Consider the following 18,826-nt stretch of genomic DNA (forward strand, 5'->3'; position numbering starts at 1 on the left):
AAGCAGGAATGTTAATTATTCTTAAAATTACACTATTTAATTCTTGCACAAGAGACTATATATTAAACATGGAAAGAATTTCCCTTTTTTTAATCACATTTTATTCTCTAAATCTAACTTCACATTTTTTTAACAAATAAATACTGTAGCAGAGGTGAGAATATTTACATTTACATTTTACATTTAGTCATTTAGCTGACGCTTTTATCCAAAGCGACTTACATGTTCTGTACGACAAGCCATCAGGAAGGGCACAACTCTATCAGCTGAGCAACAATGTTCATCAAAGTGTTGAGTGCTACAGTGTAGGTTAGTTTATTAGGACAAGTGCATGACAGTACGGTTAGTTAGGGTTAGAATTTCTTCTTATTATTTTTTTTTAATTCAGATAATGGTTGAAGAAGTGCGTCTTTAGTCGACGGCGAAAGATTGGACGTGTTTCGGCTGTCCTAACTGGGGTGGGTAGTTCATTCCACCATTGTGGGGCAAGAACTGAGAATAGGCGACTTCTCTTTGATGACCCTCCCGGAGCTCGGATAGGAGTAGGTCTGAGGTGGCCAGAAGATGCAGAGCGTAGGGGTCTTGAGGGTGTGTAGTTAGAGGATGCAGAGCGTAGGGGTCTTGAGGGTGTGTAGTTAGAGACCATTGACCGGAGGTAGGCGGGAGCGGTTCCCTTTGCTGCACGGTATGCCAGGTCGAGGGCCTTGAAGCGGATTCGTGCAGCAATGGGAAGCCAGTGCAGGTCCCTAAGAAGTGGGGTGACATGGGCCGACTTTGGTAGCTTTGAGATCAGGCGGGCCGCTGCGTTCTGGATGAGTTGAAGAGGCTTAGTGGCAGTGGCCGGGAGGCCAGCGAGCAGTGCGTTGCAGTAGTCGAGGCGGGAGGTGACTGTTGATTGGACAAGGAGTTGGGTGGCTTCTTTTGTCAGGCAGGGGCGGATCCTTCTGACGTTGCTCAGGAGGAATCGGCAGGTTCTGGTTGTCGCTGCGATGTGAGCAGAGAAGTTCAACTGGTCGTCGAGGACAACACCAAGGTTCTTGGCGGTCGGGGACGTGGTCACAGCTGCATTCTCGACTGTGATGGAAAGGTCGGTCAGGGCGGAGGATTTGTCCGGCAGGTGGAGCAATTCTGTTTTGCTTAGGTTCAGTTTGAGGTGGTTGGTCGTCATCCAGGCGGAGATGTCGGACAGACAGGCCGAGATCCGCTCAGAGACGTGGATATCTGAGGGAGAGAGAGAGAGAGAGAGAGAGAGAGGTCAGAGGTCATCATTCGGCACGCATGCGATGCATGAATGCGATTCGTATCTGCGATTAACCCATCCCGTCGTCCTTCCCCCCCAAGGGCAGCCGGGAGCAGACAGGCGTCATGTGAGCCGTGCCAGGGGACCAATCCAAGTGCTCCTGTCCGTCTTCGTCAAGGACGCCACAGCGTTAGCGATCTATTGTTGTTGTGCATGTTTTTCCATTGGGTTTATCTTATCGGAGGGGGGAACCCTTGCGAGCACGGGGAGAACATGCAAACTCCACACAGAAAGGCCTGGGAGATACCCCACCTGGGTAACTGGCATCATGGAAACCTGGTCCCCAAGCGGGAATCGAACCCTGGACCTTCTTTCTGTGAGGCGACAGTGTTAACACTAAACCACCGTGCCGCCTAAGGAGGGAAGGAGAGGAAGAGTTGAGTATCATCGGCATAACAATGGTAGAATATCAGATTTAGTCCTGAACCAAGGTTCAAGTTCAAGTTCAAGTTTCTTTATTAGTTGTCATATAGAAATACAGAATACTTTTATATGAAATGCTTCTTTCCGTTTTGCTCCTGAGAGTGTGCTATATTATCATCATCATCATCATCATCATCATCATCATCATCATTGTTACAAAGGGTCAGATTAAACCGAATATATATATTTATTGCTTGAGATCCCATGTATAATATTTGTATATCGTCTGATATCCCTTGTATATTCTTTGTACATATACACGGAATATCCCTTTACCTAGGTACAGGCCAGACCATAATATTCGTTCTCCTATTGGACAGCGACCCCCTAGGCGCCACGGCCATACCCCCAAGTTCGAGTTCAAAGCCACCGCTAAGACATGTCTCAACATGCCCAGATTTGCGCAGTAATACGAGACAGAACTGAGGTTGGCACTAGATTATTCACCTTACGTATAAATACGTCGCAGGTGGATACAGCAGTAGTCTTGTCTTATCCTAAAACGTTCGTTCAACGTATCGTTCGTTCCTTACTAGTAAAGCCTTCATCACGAGTCAACGACCAAGTGAAGTGAGCAACCTTGCCTCTAAATAGAGCACTTAGAACCGCGTGCGAATAGGATAGTAAAAGTGTCAGAGCTTAGTGAAATAACGTCAAGTTCGACCTAGTTAATGTGAAGTACCGTGCACAGGAGAATCTACACCGGTGAATGCAGAGCCTTTTCCGGCTGGATTATTATTGCTTTGGTACCGTGGCTGCTGGAGCAGAGAACCGTCTACCCCGCTGCTGTGTGGGATTTACCCGTGAGGAGCATCACTCGAGCCCGTCTCTAGGAAGAGGCTGGCTGGCTTTCATCCAGGCTGTCCCGCATACTTGGATTATAGTTGCTGCTTTTGTCTGCCGATCGAGGGGAGTATATGTACCGACTCCCGTAGCTGGAGCTTATTGATTCCTCGTTGATCCAGACTTTTGCATCCGAACATTCCTCTCCCCTGCTGGCTTACAACCGGAGGGAACCCCCTTAGTATCTCCAGCTGACCTACGAGTGTACCTTATATAATTCTTATGCTACAGGTGGTATTAATTATCTCCATCGTAATATGCTCATGGACTTACGCTCTTGACCTATTCATGCACATTCTTCGCCTTACAAGCGCAACTCTCATTCTCAATAAATGTAAGATAATCTTGATGCTCTTCTAATAAATATTACAAACAGTACTTTCCTTGTTAAGCCGTGTTATTGTGTGGGTGTTCATCACATATACCTGTGTACTGTATGGCCAGTAGTAATGTACATAACTCAGTAGTGGTTTAATGATACCATACTTATTCAATACAGTCAGGGAATTGTACCCCTCAGTTACAATCATCATCATCATCATCATCATTTATTTATTCGTACATGGAATTACCACAGTCCAACAGTACATATTCATATAATTCACCAAATCCCATGGCCGAAAGGAACAGGAAGAAGAAAAATTCTTATCTGCCCCTACACACACACACAACACACCGATAGATTATTGCGTAAAACCAAACAGAATATACCCATTTTGCAAAAATGAAAACATCAACACAACCAAATTAAATCAACATAAATAAACCCATTTTTTGTATCTATCAGTCAAACTCCATATTTAGGTTCATTCATTTATACACATACACACACACACACACACACACACACACACATGTATCTATACATTTATATAATGTATTATTCTATATTATACTTCTATATATTATATCATTTCTATTTTATTATAATATAACTAAATCATACTATTTATACTACACCATATTGGTATAGAGTATTATACAATATTTGTATATATTATTATTCTATGTTACGCTGCTATATACTATATTACTATACTCATACTGGCCTACACTGCAACTCTATGCTACGTCATCCTGACACGCTAAACTGCAATATTATACTAAACTGTGCTATACTGTCTATGTATCTTTTCTTTGCACAACCTTTAGAAGTGAAATATATTAGTAGAACTCTTTTCATCATTCTGCAAAGAGTTCCATAGTTTGATACCTAGGATATCTAGGAAAGGATAAGTATAAAAAGTATAATATAAGTATAGAATAAAAAGTCAAGTAATAGTAAGGGAAACATATGAAAATCTGCAAACTAAATCCTTACCAATCAATTTCTTCACTAATGTGTTTGTAAAAGTGTGTAGTAAGATGTATTAAAAAGTTGAAGTTCAAATCCTGTATGTTTTTTCGTAATAACTGCTCAAAGTTGAGGTACCGAATACCGATTTTCGAAAAATCTAAACATTTCTGTTTGGCCTTGGGTAACTTGTGAGGGGTCAAACTAGGTTTTTTTTATGATTCTGAGTTTATTGCAATCATGTATTTTTCACTAAAATCATTCCTTGGTTGAAAAAAGGCCACGCCCACTCTTATATTTAAATTCGAAAGTAGCTTTATTTGTAGTTACAAGTGCTGATCACTTCAGGAGTCAATCTTTGAGTCTTCTCCAGACTCACCACCATCATGACCACAATTATTGCATGAAATTCCTTTACAGACTCCACATGCTGAGATGCACTTAACGCCATTCCTCTTGCAGCTGCACCGCCGGTTGCTGCAATCTCCGTTACAGTTGCAGCTTGTGAACTGCAGTAGCTCCTCAGGAGCCATGGGGTCTAGTGTTGGGACTGGCTCATAGCCATGTACACCTAATGTCCATCCATAGTCACTGGGGTTCAGAGACATACTCTGCAGAAGGATCCAGTCCTGGGTTTGGAGATAGGCACGGAGAGAATGCTGTGCAGCTGCACCCTCTGTTGGAGGTAGAGTTTCTGGTTTGTTCAGCCCTGCCGTTGCCTTCCGTGAGAACATGTTGTGTCGAATTTCACCCAAAGCAATACCTGGTGCATGATGGTAAATGTACTGGAAGATGGTAGTACCAGCCTGTATCACTGCATCCTTAGTAGCTTGTGTGTCAAGGAAGATGTCCATGTGTTCATCAATGTCCCCTGCACAGAACCTGCAAAGAAAATGCACTTTGAGATTTGTTTCAAATATAAAGTGAAATAGAAAAAAGAATATTTATTATTCATTATTATTATTACCTTATAAGGTTGTTTTTCCATAGCCAGCTATTGCAGACACTGTATCACAACTAGTGAAGGTGTGACAAAAGAGCAGGTAGCATCTCTTTCTTTCAGAGAGAGCTTCGCGGATCCTTCTAACATCATAAGAGCCCTTTGATGTTGTGAAGAAGAGTGGATGGTTGGTGCTTGGAATATGGTGTACTAGCATCACCAGCACATCTGCCCGCACCTGAAAATAGAACAAGATATGCAAAGCGTGTTGCACTATACAAAACCAGATACAACTATTCAAGTTTGAATACTCGAGAGTGAATACTTTTGTTTCCAAAGTAATTGCAGTTTATAAAAAATAAAATAGGCTACCTACACAAATTCTACTAACCTCAACAGTCATATGTAGCAGTGGCCAATGCCTCTCTCACAATCGAAGTGTCAGCATCATTGTCACACTGCTCCACTGTGATGTTATGTTTTCTGAATGTTGAAGAGAGGAGGTGGATTATCTCACTCTTGTTATTGGTGTTGTCCAGAAACGTTGCTCTTGTCCAGTCTATCATATCCGGTTGAATCTGGAGATCACAGCATGACTTCTTAGTCATGATCTTTTGGTGATCGGTTGTAGCCATCAAAGACCACAATGATCTTCTGAGAGCGGCGGCCAAGACACTGTACATATCTCTAGTAACTGTTGGCAATCTCCTGCCAAGTCTGACCTTGTCAGAGAAGCCATCCGCCATCAACTACAAGAGTGGAGCAGGATTGGTTAGTGAGGTCAAGCGGATCAGTTAACTCCTTCAGGCTAGTCTTGGAAAAGCCTGCCTTGTTCGCATTGTTCATTTTCTGATCTTTATTGCTGAAGAGGGACAATGGAAAGGGAGTCAGCTCATACTCCTCAACTGTCATATCCCGTTGGGCAAAAATGATCAGTCGGTTGAACAACTTGAGTGAGTCAAGGTGTATTTTCTTCTCGTTGATCTTGGGAATATTTCTGAGTGATGACAGGGCTTGTACCTTTGACTTAACTTCCATGGTTGATGTCACTGACTGTCCATTCAGCTTGATCTGCATCTCTCTCCCTATTTCTGCTGCTCTCTCAGCATTGACTGGGTGATATCCTGTGCTCCTGAATCCTGTTGAGAAAGACACAAGCAACTCCTTGTCTCGATCGGGGTCGAATGGGTTGTTCTCCTCAAACCATTGGAGGGCAAGTTCAATTGCTTCAGCATCTCTCTTCATCTGTGTTTTGCCAAGGTCTCTGTGGAGCGGAGCATGTTTCTTGACACTTTCGTCCATGTGCTGGTTGACATTGGAGAAGTGACTGAGGGTGCACCCAGCACTTGTGACCAGAATCACTGTGTCTCATCCTCCCTCTGCTCAGTCCACCTTCTGACTTGGCTGCCTTCATCAATGTCTGCTCCATACAGATGTCACACCAGGTGCCAGACCAATCATGGCTGGAGTAACGGATGACGTGGTTTCCAAGGGCAGTGAAACTTTCAAATGTCTCCTTGTAAGCAGGTAAAGTTTCGAGTTGCTTCAGTTGACAGTACAGCCGTGCACCCTTGGCATATTGCTGATGCCCTGCAGCCGCAAAGATGTCCAGCATCCTGCTAACAATGCAGCACAGGTGGCTCTTGTGATCTGCAAGCCGCTCAGTTCTGATGAAGACGTTGATCACATCTACCATGTAGTGGTACTGCACCCAGAGAGCAGGCGTTCTTCCTCCTTCAGCAAGGTTCCTTCAAACTGCTGTTCAAACAGTGCCACTACTGGATCTGTGTGTCTGGCTCCCTTCTTCCCATCAGCTACCTTCTCCATGAAAGTCCTAATTTCACCAGGTGAAGGCATGTTTCATGATGTGCTGATAGATGGCTGCATCGATGAGGAGGTGAGCACGGATTGCCTTGTCAAAACATCCTCCATCCAAGATGTGGTTGGCTGTCGTACACCCTGGATAGATCAGCTGGATCAGCTCCAGTAGTCCAGAATCCTCCATGATGTTTCCAATGGATCCAAGGTAGGACTTCAGCAGGTGAAATCCACCCAACCTCTGTGTTGTGAAGGGCCAGATTAAACCGAATATATATATTTATTTATATATATATATTTAATTGTATTTGTATATTCTCTAATATTCCTTGATATCCCTTGTATATTCCTTGTACAATATGCATTGAATATCCATTCTAGCCTACTGAACATCCCATAATAGTCTCCATTCTACTATTGGTCGAGACCTTGGTGCCAGGCTGCCATACCCCTCAGACCCAGTTCAAACGTACCGCTCAACATGTACGAACAAGTCCTAGTTCCGCGTAGGAATCTGGCTACCGCACCACTAATGGGACTATTTGTTCATAGTGCGTATATATACTGCGCTACTAAAGTAGGACTTTCTTTTCAGTCCAGTTTCTTACCCTCCAATAGAGTCACAGACGTAAAGCCTCCCCGCGACGCCACGTGTGGGAGTAAGGCCAAGTTCGCCTACCATCGGTATTGAGACATCGTGTATATTAATATTTGAATAGTCATATTTGGCACTATATCGTCGAGTTGGACGTAGTCTATTAAGCTAATAATAGTCTGTTAATATATAGTGCTTCGTGCGGTGAGAATACTACCGTAGTCAGTACCCCATCGTTTCGGGCAGAGAACTGGCTGCTTATCCAGGGTGGTTGACCCCATGTGAAGCTGCACCCGAGGAGCCCCAGAGCCGACGAGCGAGTGGACCTGTATACCGGATTATTCTACCGACGACAGCCCGCCTTCCCCGGCACGGATTATGCTTTGTATACGTTGATTATTCCATGGATAAAGACCCCCGACACTGCCGTGTGTTGGAACCCCCCCCCCTGGAGAGGACGCAAGGTGAGGAGACACTCTGCAAGACGAGGTCGCTTCACGTCTCTCCTCCGTGGACCGGAGGACGCCGGCCCACAAAGAGTCCACCTGCTTTCATCTGTGGTCCAAGGATCGCCGGCGCATTGAACGGCACTACAGTGGGTTCACCTGGGATACCCTTGGCCGGATGAGGCAGCCGGATTCTACCCCCCCCCCCCTTCCTACTCCTGTCGGCTTACAAGCGACCGGATTAACCCCCCCTAGTGTATCCAGTCTATAATCATTAAAGTATCATTGCTGTTATTCCTTAACTATTCCAGGTCGTATATGTACCACCTGCGCCTTCAGAGATTGGACATTCTCTATTGATATACCGACGAATACTCTTGCCATAAAAGTGCATACTAATTCCCATTCATAAATGTGATTGATTTGATTAAGTGCTTGCTCTACACACCATCGCTGTGTAGAAATAAAGACCTATTTCTAATTCGTACATTTGTGTTGGATCCGTTTCATCTACGTGACAGTGTTCATCATAATATATTTATGCCGAGTACTGGGTGGCCGAATATTAAGTACAAAGGTAGTGGTAGTAAGTATCATATCTAGTAATACAGTCAGGGAATTGTACCCCTCAGTTACAATTGGTCCTTCGAGCCGGAGGGTAATTAGTGTAATATTAATATAGTGTTATTAATATTGAAATGGCCTATGATGAACACTCCACGAAACGATCCTCCTAACCAACGCCCGCAGCGCGAATGACGGCTCCCTCAGTACTTAGAGGCCTACACTGTCAGTCAACAACCTAGTCTTCTACTAACAGTAAACGCGGTAAAACTAGAAAGTAAAAGTATGTCTAACCCCAACGCCCAGACTACCCCGACCATAGAGGCCCCTACGGGCTCTAATGTAACTGACCAAGTTCACGGTGGGGACCAGTGGGAACCAGACATAACTTCACACCCCGCCAGTACTGAAGAAGTAGTCCCCGATGAGTCCCGGGAGGAATACAACGCTACCGAGAGAGAACTCGGCACGGAAGAAGACGGGGAGAGCACCGTGGAGATAGAGCTCCAAGGCTCCGCAAGGAGTACCCCGAGGGAAGGCTCCCCTATACAACCGCCTTCTCCCAGCGAGGCAGAGAGGACCCTACAGCAGGCCTTCCTCATCAGCCTGAACGCCGCTGCTGAACGCGACCGACTGCAGATCCAGCAGCGGAGCGAAGAAGAGCATATACGTCTAGAAATAAGACGCATTCAGAGAGAAGAGAATGTGGCCCGAGACCGAGCAGACAGCCAGCGAGCAGCTGCTGGTGCTCTACGGGACGCAGAGCGCGACAGACAGCAAGCGCAACTAATAGAACAGCTGATCAGACGGACAACACCCTCTCCCTCCGCCAGAGGCTCCAGGAACTCGTCTAGACACACCTCCAGGGCGGCATCCCCTAGCCGAGTAAACAACCCTGAACTTGACCAACAGACGAGGTCTATACCCCCCACAGACCACCTCCCCCCACCGGTCCAAGCGAGACCTAGCAACCGGGAAGGAGCAGCATATCCTGTGGAGAGGCTAAACCAGAGACTACAAGCACTGGATGACCTAACTGAAGACGAAGAGGAAGAGGAGGAGAACCACGCCCGACGACAGCACAGTACTCTACCGGACCAGGAGGTCCGGTACAGCCCAGGCTATACTCCCGCGGAGCTGCGCTACAGACCCCCGACTCTATACACGGGTGAGCACGACGCACGACCCGCACCGAGGAACAGCACCTGGACAAGCGGGCCATGGTACACTGCCGGTACCAGCCCATACCAAGGAGCGGGAGGAGACTCGCCTAGGAGGCCTCTCCCCCAACGCTCGCCGATGTATCCACAGTCAGCGTCATACATTGGCACGCCTATGGTACCCGACTTCACCCAAGAGAACCGGGCCCAGTATACAGAACTCCGCATGTGTCTGGAGACCATGTTGGTGGATGTATTGGATGAACGCCATAAATACGCCATCCTACTGAAGCACTTAAAGGTACCCCGCGCACATAATATAGCGCTCGCCTACGCGACCTCCACCACCCCATACACAGCAGCGCTGGTAGCATTGGACCAGAGGTATGGGCGCATATGGGATTACGTGATCCAGGAGATCCGACACATCGACCGCTTACCCCCAGCAATAGACAATCGAGCACTGGACGACCTGTCCATCAGAGTGCAGTCCCTGGTAGGGATGTTGGGAGCGCAGAGAGAGAAGGGGAGGCATGAACTTTACGCCAACTCAAATGTGGAAAGGATCTTGGAGAAGCTGCCGCCCGCTCGACAGGAGCGTTTTAGGCGACAGAGAGACCACCGAGACCCGAATGGCCCCGAACCGAACCTCCTCGATCTAGCAGACTTCCTGGCGAGAGAAGTCAGCAGCCTACGGCTAGATACATTCGGACGGAGCACCCCTGGCTCCAGAGAAGGAACCAGACGACTAAATGATGGAAGAAGATCGGTGACTGTGATGCACCAATCGGAGTCAGTACCGAGCAGCAGGAGCCACAGTACCCTCTCCAGAACGGAGAAGTGGAAGATAGTGTGCCCCTACTGTGAGAAAGAACACTGGCTAGCGCAATGTGACTCCTTCCCCAAGCTGAACGCGGAGGAAGCAAGTCAATGGATAAAGTCCAACAAGCGCTGTTTTCGCTGTGCACGCTCACACATGGCAGCCGAATGCCGCTTAAAGAAAAGGTGCACCAAGTGCGATGGAGCCCATCTGGACATACTTCACGACAGTAACAGACGGCGCCCTTCACCCGCACCATCCAGCAGCAAAGCGAGTGTCATGTACATCGATCCCGCCAGCAGCAGTGGAGCCCGAGTACTCCTAAAAGTAGTGCGTGTGACACTAAGCTACCAGAATAAAGTCCTGGACACTTACGCCGTCCTCGATGACGGGTCAGAGAAGACCCTTCTGCTCGCCTCCGCTGCGGCCCAGCTAGGGCTGCGGGGAAGCGAAACCCAAATGACAATTCGGACAATAAGACGAGATTTGAAGACGATAAAGGGCGAGAATGTCTCATTCTCTATCGCAGCAAGCGGCCAGCCTGAGCGACGGTACCAGATTACAGACGCTTTCACCAGCCAAGAAATAGGACTGTCGCGGTACACATACCCCGTCGCCAAGCTGATGGAGAAATATGTACATCTGCGCAAGTTACCGATCCCGCTCATAGACAATGCTATGCCGACCCTGTTGATAGGCTCCGACCATGCAGACCTCATTGTCCCGATAGACCGGGTTCATACCGGACCCCGAGGCTGTCCTGCAGCAGTCGAGACCCGTTTGGGATGGACTCTCCAAGGCCCGCTCGCCAAATCTCTCAACCGAAGTACAGCCACTAGATGTCTCCACTCCCGAGTCACGGAGGGAGAAACCGCACTCCTGCAACACGTAGAGCGGCTATGGACCTTGGAACAAATGCCCTTTAAGAACGGAAAGAAAGACATTCGCTCTAAAGATGACATTTACGCCATTCACCTCCTCGAGACAGGGACCAAGAGAGTCCCGGTCAACGGCGTGTTGAGATACGCCACGCCACTCCTGCGGCGAGAAGGAATGCCTACTTTCCACGCCAAGACAGACGCCACAGAACGGTACCTGCTGAACACGGAGCGGCGCTTAGCCAAGAACCCCGCCCAAGAGAGTGTATACCGCGCTGAGATTGAGAAGCTCATCACAGCGGGACACGTCACAAAGATGGACATTAAAGAGGCTGACCAGACCACTGAATCGTGGTACGTGCCTCACCACAAGGTCCATCACAACGGTAAAGACCGCATAGTATTTAACTGCAGCTACCAGATCGGATCCCAAAATCTGAATAAAGAGTTACTGCCCGGTCCCACACTCGGCCCCTCCCTACTCGGCGTTCTACTCCGCTTCCGCCAAGAAAAGGTGGCCATCAGCGGGGACATTAAAGGAATGTTCCTGCAGGTGAGATTAGTAGAGGAGGACAAGCCCCTGTTGCGGTTCCTATGGAGAGAGAAGCCAGGCGATGAGCACCCAGCCATCTACCAATGGGAAGTCCTCCCCTTCGGAACGACGTGCAGCCCCTGCTGTGCTACATTTGCACTACAGAAACATGTAGCAGAGGACCCAACAGCGGACGAAGAGGTCCGACACAGCGTAAAGAACAGCTTCTACGTAGACAACTGTCTACAAAGCCTTTCAACCCAGGAAGAAGCCGAGGCTCTCCTGATTAAACTCCGCGCCTCATTGATCAAAGGCGGCTTTGATCTCAGGCAGTGGGCCAGCAGCGATCCGCAAGTACTGCGCAGCCTCTCCTCCGAGGACAAGGCAGCCAGCAGCGAGACCTGGATGGCTACAATCCCGGGAGAAGCCCAGGAGATGACCCTGGGATTGGTGTGGCGATTCAAAACAGATTCGCTTCACTACAGACACAAGCCCCTGACTACGGAGCAGGGAAGGCCGGCGGCGGCGCCGACCACCAGACGGAGTGTGTACACAACACTCGCCCGACAATATGACCCGCTAGGATGTATTCTACCGTACACCACCAGGGCAAAAATGATTGTACGAGCATTGGGGGACAAGGACCAGGGCTGGGACGACCCCATTCCCGCACACCTTGCATCCACCTGGAGAGAGTGGGAGATGGAGCTCCACTCACTCCCAGGCGTTAATATGCGCCGAAGCTACTTCCCACCCACGGTGAGGCCAGAGACATGTAAAATGGAATTACACGTCTTCAGTGACGCCTCAGAGGTCGCATACGGATCAGTAGCCTACTTGCGGGCCCAAGAAAGGGGGGGAGAGATCTACACAGCATTTGTCCTCGCCCGCTCGAGAATAGCCCCACGCAAGCAACAATCTATCCCACGTCTAGAGCTCTGCGCAGCCCTAGCCGGAGCGCACCTAGCCACGCTCATCCAACGTGAGCTCACCATACCGGTGTCTAGAACAATCCTGTGGTCAGATTCCACGACAGTACTCGCCTGGATCAAATCGGACTCATGCAAGTACAAAGTCTTCGTGGGAGTCAGAGTCACCGAGATTCAAGACTTAACCGAAGAGTTAACCGGAGAAACAGAGTGGCGCTACGTTGATACAAAACAGAACCCAGCTGACGTCATCACCCGGGGGATGCCCCTGGATGACCTCACCCGTCGCAATGTCTACAGTGACGGCCCCGCATTCCTAAGACTCCCGGAAGGACAGTGGCCCATGCCTATCCCGAGGGAAGCAAGTCCAGAGGAGGTGGAAAATAAGAAGTCTGTGTTCTGTGGATTGAGCACTGTTATCTCCGCAGACCCCAACACACTCCTGATGGGGCGGCTAGATCCTGCATTACCCCAGACAATGTACCGGCCTGAAGAAGCGAACGGCCGACGAATGTGGAGGTACAGCCAAGTATTAGCCGACAAGTTTTGGAGCAGTTTCCTACTGCACTACCTACCGTCTCTACAGACCCGCCAGAAGTGGGTAAAGGAGAGAGACAATTTGACAGAAGGAACAGTCGTCATGATTATTGATCAATCACTGCCCAGAGCTATGTGGCCGGCCGGCCGCGTAAGCAAAGTGATCACCGGTGCCGACGGCAAGGTCCGAGCAGCTGAAGTGCTCGTCCAGGGTCGCACTTACACCCGTCCCGTGGCGAGGCTCATAGAACTGCCCCGACTCCCAGACACAATCGATGATGACCATGACCCTATAACCCTATGACTTTGTGAAGTTGACTGACCCCTACAGCAAACCCTTATGTGTAAATAGACAACGCGATTAATCTGTCTCTGTTTAACTGATTAGGTCTGTATTTGTATATTCTCTAATATTCCTTGATATCCCTTGTATATTCCTTGTACAATATGCATTGAATATCCATTCTAGCCTACTGAACATCCCATAATAGTCTCCATTCTACTATTGGTCGAGACCTTGGTGCCAGGCTGCCATACCCCTCAGACCCAGTTCAAACGTACCGCTCAACATGTACGAACAAGTCCTAGTTCCGCGTAGGAATCTGGCTACCGCACCACTAATGGGACTATTTGTTCATAGTGCGTATATATACTGCGCTACTAAAGTAGGACTTTCTTTTCAGTCCAGTTTCTTACCCTCCAATAGAGTCACAGACGTAAAGCCTCCCCGCGACGCCACGTGTGGGAGTAAGGCCAAGTTCGCCTACCATCGGTATTGAGACATCGTGTATATTAATATTTGAATAGTCATATTTGGCACTATATCGTCGAGTTGGACGTAGTCTATTAAGCTAATAATAGTCTGTTAATATATAGTGCTTCGTGCGGTGAGAATACTACCGTATTCAGTACCCCATCGTTTCGGGCAGAGAACTGGCTGCTTATCCAGGGTGGTTGACCCCACGTGAAGCTGCACCCGAGGAGCCCCAGAGCCGACGAGCGAGTGGACCTGTATACCGGATTATTCTACCGACGACAGCCCGCCTTCCCCGGCACGGATTATGCTTTGTATACGTTGATTATTCCATGGATAAAGACCCCCGACACTGCCGTGTGTTGGAACCCCCCCCCCTGGAGAGGACGCAAGGTGAGGAGACGCTCTGCAAGACGAGGTCGCTTCACGTCTCTCCTCCGTGGACCGGAGGACGCCGGCCCACAAAGAGTCCACCTGCTTTCATCTGTGGTCCAAGGATCGCCGGCGCATTGAACGGCACTACAGTGGGTTCACCTGGGATACCCTTGGCCGGATGAGGCAGCCGGATTCTACCCCCCCCCCCTTCCTACTCCTGTCGGCTTACAAGCGACCGGATTAACCCCCCCTAGTGTATCCAGTCTATAATCATTAAAGTATCATTGCTGTTATTCCTTAACTATTCCAGGTCGTATATGTACCACCTGCGCCTTCAGAGATTGGACATTCTCTATTGATATACCGACGAATACTCTTGCCATAAAAGTGCATACTAATTCCCATTCATAAATGTGATTGATTTGATTAAGTGCTTGCTCTACACACCATCGCTGTGTAGAAATAAAGACCTATTTCTAATTCGTACATTTGTGTTGGATCCGTTTCATCTACGTGACAGTGTTCATCATAATATATTTATGCCGAGTATTGGGTGGCCGAATATTAAGTACAAAGGTAGTGGTAGTAAGTATCATATCTAGTAATACAGTCAGGGAATTGTACCCCTCAGTTACACTCTGAATGATAGGTAGATTTGTCTGTTTTATGATGTCCACAGCCTTCAGTCAGATCGGAAGATCGAATGTCACTATAGTGACTCTGTCTGCAGAGAGCCGCGTGCACTCTTTGAGAGTGGTGAAGATGGTGTTGAGGTCATTAGGGTGACTTTCAATGATTGGGAGGAAGTTGTGTGCGCTGCTTGACATCATCTGCATGGATACTCTTCATCCAGCCAGTCCAGTTGGAGTCTGGGAACTCAGGATCCTGGGCTTTGATCACCCACCCTGCTGCCCAGAGTGTATCGCCCGGAGTAGTGACATGAAATATTCTAAGTAAAAAATGTAGATAATACTTACATATCAGGCGTAAAAAGAAGTCTGTCCATGATCAAATGAAGGTTGCAAATGGCTTCAGCATGTTAACTCTAAACTTCCTCACTCTGAATGCCAACCAACTAGCAATTACCACTAAACAATAAGTCCTAAAAGGGCAAATAGTAAAATAATCAAAAATGGTTATGCTAGCAGTGGAAAGGCATTGTGGGGGGGTGGGGGGGGGGGGGGGCAGAGCGGGCAAGGTGGGCGTGGCCGTTTTTCCACAAAGGAATGATTTTAGTGAAAAATAAATGATTGCAATCAACTCAGAATCATGAAAAAAACGTAGTTTGACCCCTCACAAGTTACCCAAGGCCAAACAGAACATTTTCGATTTTTCGAAAATCGGTATTCAGTACCTCAACTTTGAGCAGTTGTTACGAAAAAACATACAGGATTTGAACTTCAACTTTTTAATACATCTTACTACACATCTTTACAAACACATTAGTGAAGAAATTGATTGGTAAGGATTTAGTTTGCAGATCGGTCAAATATCTGATAAAATGCCCTTACTATAAGTAAACAAGTGTAAACAAAACAAAAATGTTCAATATACAGTGCAGAGTAGAGAAAGGTAACTGAGTTCCCATATACAGTACAATGTAGGAATGTGATGAGGTACAACTTAGCTTGTAGTGCCACCTTGTGGTGGTGAGGTGCAATGAGGTATGAGTTGAGTTGTGCAAATCTCAACTCAAAAATATACAAATATACCATTGTCTTATTTATGGGCAGTACTCGGAAAGATGGGGTTAGGAAACGGATTCATTAATATGATAAAAGTATTATACAAAGACCCATCGGCCATGGTTATAACAGGTAAAATCACCTCCTCACTCTTTGCTGTGTCTCGCGCTCATCCAGACAGGGTTGCCCTCTTAGTCCCGGACTATTTGCTCTATCCCTAGAGCCTTTAGCACAGTATATAAGACAATCCCAATCCATAGAGCCAATCTCAATTAAGGGTACACAGCATCATATTAGTTTATATGCGGACGACGTAATATTGTTCATGCAAAACCCTACCACCTCACTGCCTCATCTTCTCAAGCTGATTGATGATTTTGGCAATCTATCTGGATTTAGGATAAACTGGCCAAAATCGGCCTTCCTCCCACTTAATGTCTCTGCGAAGACTACAATCCTTCCAGGAAGTATACCAATGGTAGAACACTTTAGATGTCTTGGAGTTGAAATATTCCCTACTATATGCGAAACGGTGAAGTATAATTATACAAGACTTCTAGATAGGATCACAAATGACTTTGACAGGTGGTCAAAACTTAAAAACTCAGTACAGGCCAGAGTATCAATAGTTAAGATGGATGTTTTACCTAGAATCAACTTCTTTAGTTCAATGTTACCGTTACCTCCCACTGATGGATACTGGAAAAAATTACACTCCACCGCATATACATTTATTTGGAACAACAAACCTCCACGAATAAAAAGATCCACCGCACAGAGAAATAAAGCCGACGGAGGTTTAGCATTTCCAGACTTCTACCACTATTTTAAAGCGTACTCTTTAAGACCACTGATCACCTGGTTTGATTATCAAGCATCTGTATCCTGGAGAACATTAGAAGAAAACATAGTGGCACCACATAGACTGCAGGATATAGTATACACCAAATTATCAATTAAGCAATGCGACTTGAAATTTGGTCCTCTTATTACACATGTAATTCGGATATGGCGTGACACACAGAAAAAATGCACTAACCCACATAAATGGCATAGCCATACTCCCCTATTCAATAACAATGCACTCCTTATTGCACATCGACCTATCAGATATCCCAAATGGGAAAAGCAAGGCATACATACATTGGGAGATATCTTCAACAAACAGGGTTTCTGTAGCTATCATGAAATTTATAACAAATTTAACCTCACCAACTCCACTTATTATTTCTATATACAGTTATTAGCAACTTTGAAGGCTCATGGAGTCCCATTAAAGATACCACTTGAGCACCACAGATATCACAAATTCGTCTATGAAAGGGAGACATCGAGAGGCTTCGTATCAGACTTTTATCATCACTTACTTACTTCTTCGTACAACTGTACAAGTAAAACTGTACATTGGAATATTGACGAAACCATACTTGGTTCCAAGAGGAGGGGCTTGTGTATTCTTGGGTTAGGTCATTTACTGTACATTGGAGGGGGTTGTGTTAGGACATTTACAGGGGCCAGTTTAGAATTGCAGTCTCCCGTAGGTGTTCTTTGAGAGCGGTTTTGAAAGTGGGTAGTGATTCACATTCCTTTACAGCTTTGGGTAGGGCGTTCCACATTGATGTGGCATAATTGCGAAACGTGTTTAGTCCGTCCCTTGTTTGAGCCGAATCTGGGTTTAACATGATTTGTGGAGCTCCCTCTGGTGTTGTGGTCGTGGTATTCATTGACCTTTGGGAAGTATTTTGACATGTACATGGGTACACTATGAATTGAAAATGGGGGACCCTGATGTAAACAAGACAAACGTATTTCTCTGGTCTGCATCCCCTTAACAATTGTGTGTATTGAGCCGTACTGTATTGTACCCATTCTGCAATCTGTTAAATAAAGTTTTCATTCATTCATTCATTCATTCATTCATTCATTCATTCATTCACCTTAGTCGTATAGTGTATCTTGTAGACCAGGCCAGGGGCGGATTTAGGATTGTAGGAGATCCGGGGCTTAGCCCAGATAGATTTTTTTTACTTCGACATCACAACCTTTAACTTATACTCAGCCCTGCTGGTCTCTGACAAGAACAAGTTGCAGGTTGAAAAAACCCTCAGCTCGGAACTAGACAAAATCTGCATATGGCTCGCTGATAACAAACTATCATTACACATGGGCAAAACAGAGTCCATTCTCTTCGGTTCAAATAACAAACTCAGCAAGACCGACGGCTTCTCAGTTGCAGTGGGTGACAATATTGTGACAAGGAAAGATGAAATTACCTACCTGGGTTCCATCCTAGAGGCAAATCTTTCCTGTGACAAAATGGCATCCAATGTAATAAAAAAAGTCAACCAACAAACTAGATTCTTGTACCGGATCTCCTCTCTGGTAAACAAGAATACCCTGAAGACTCTGGCAGGAGCACTCATTCAAGGGTACTACGACTATGCGTGCACCTCATGGTACCAAAGCACCTCAAAGGCGCTTAAAACAAAATTACAAACATCACAAAACAAACTGGTCAGACTACTACTTGACCTTACCCCCAGAACCCACCTCACCCCTGCCCACTTTGACAACCTAGGATGGCTTAGAGTAGACGACAGAGTACAGCAACTTGCAATGGGTCTGGTCTACAAGATACACTATACGACTAAGGTACCCATGTACATGTCAAAATACTTCCCAAAGGTCAGTGAATACCACAACCACTACACCAGAGGAAGCTCAACAAATCATGTTAAACCCAGATTCGGCTCAAACAAGGGACTAAACACGTTTCGCAATTATGCCACATCAATGTGGAACGACCTACCCAAAGCTGTAAAGGAATGTGAATCCCTACCCACATTCAAAACCGCTCTTAAAGAGCACCTACGGGAGGCTGCAATTCGAAACTGGCCACCGTAAATGCCCAAAACCCCCACCACCTCCTAATG

This window comes from Notolepis coatsorum (genome assembly GCF_963971535.1).
Source record: "Notolepis coatsorum genome assembly, contig: SUPER_7_unloc_1, whole genome shotgun sequence".
Classification (NCBI taxonomy): Eukaryota; Metazoa; Chordata; class Actinopteri; order Aulopiformes; family Paralepididae; genus Notolepis; species Notolepis coatsorum.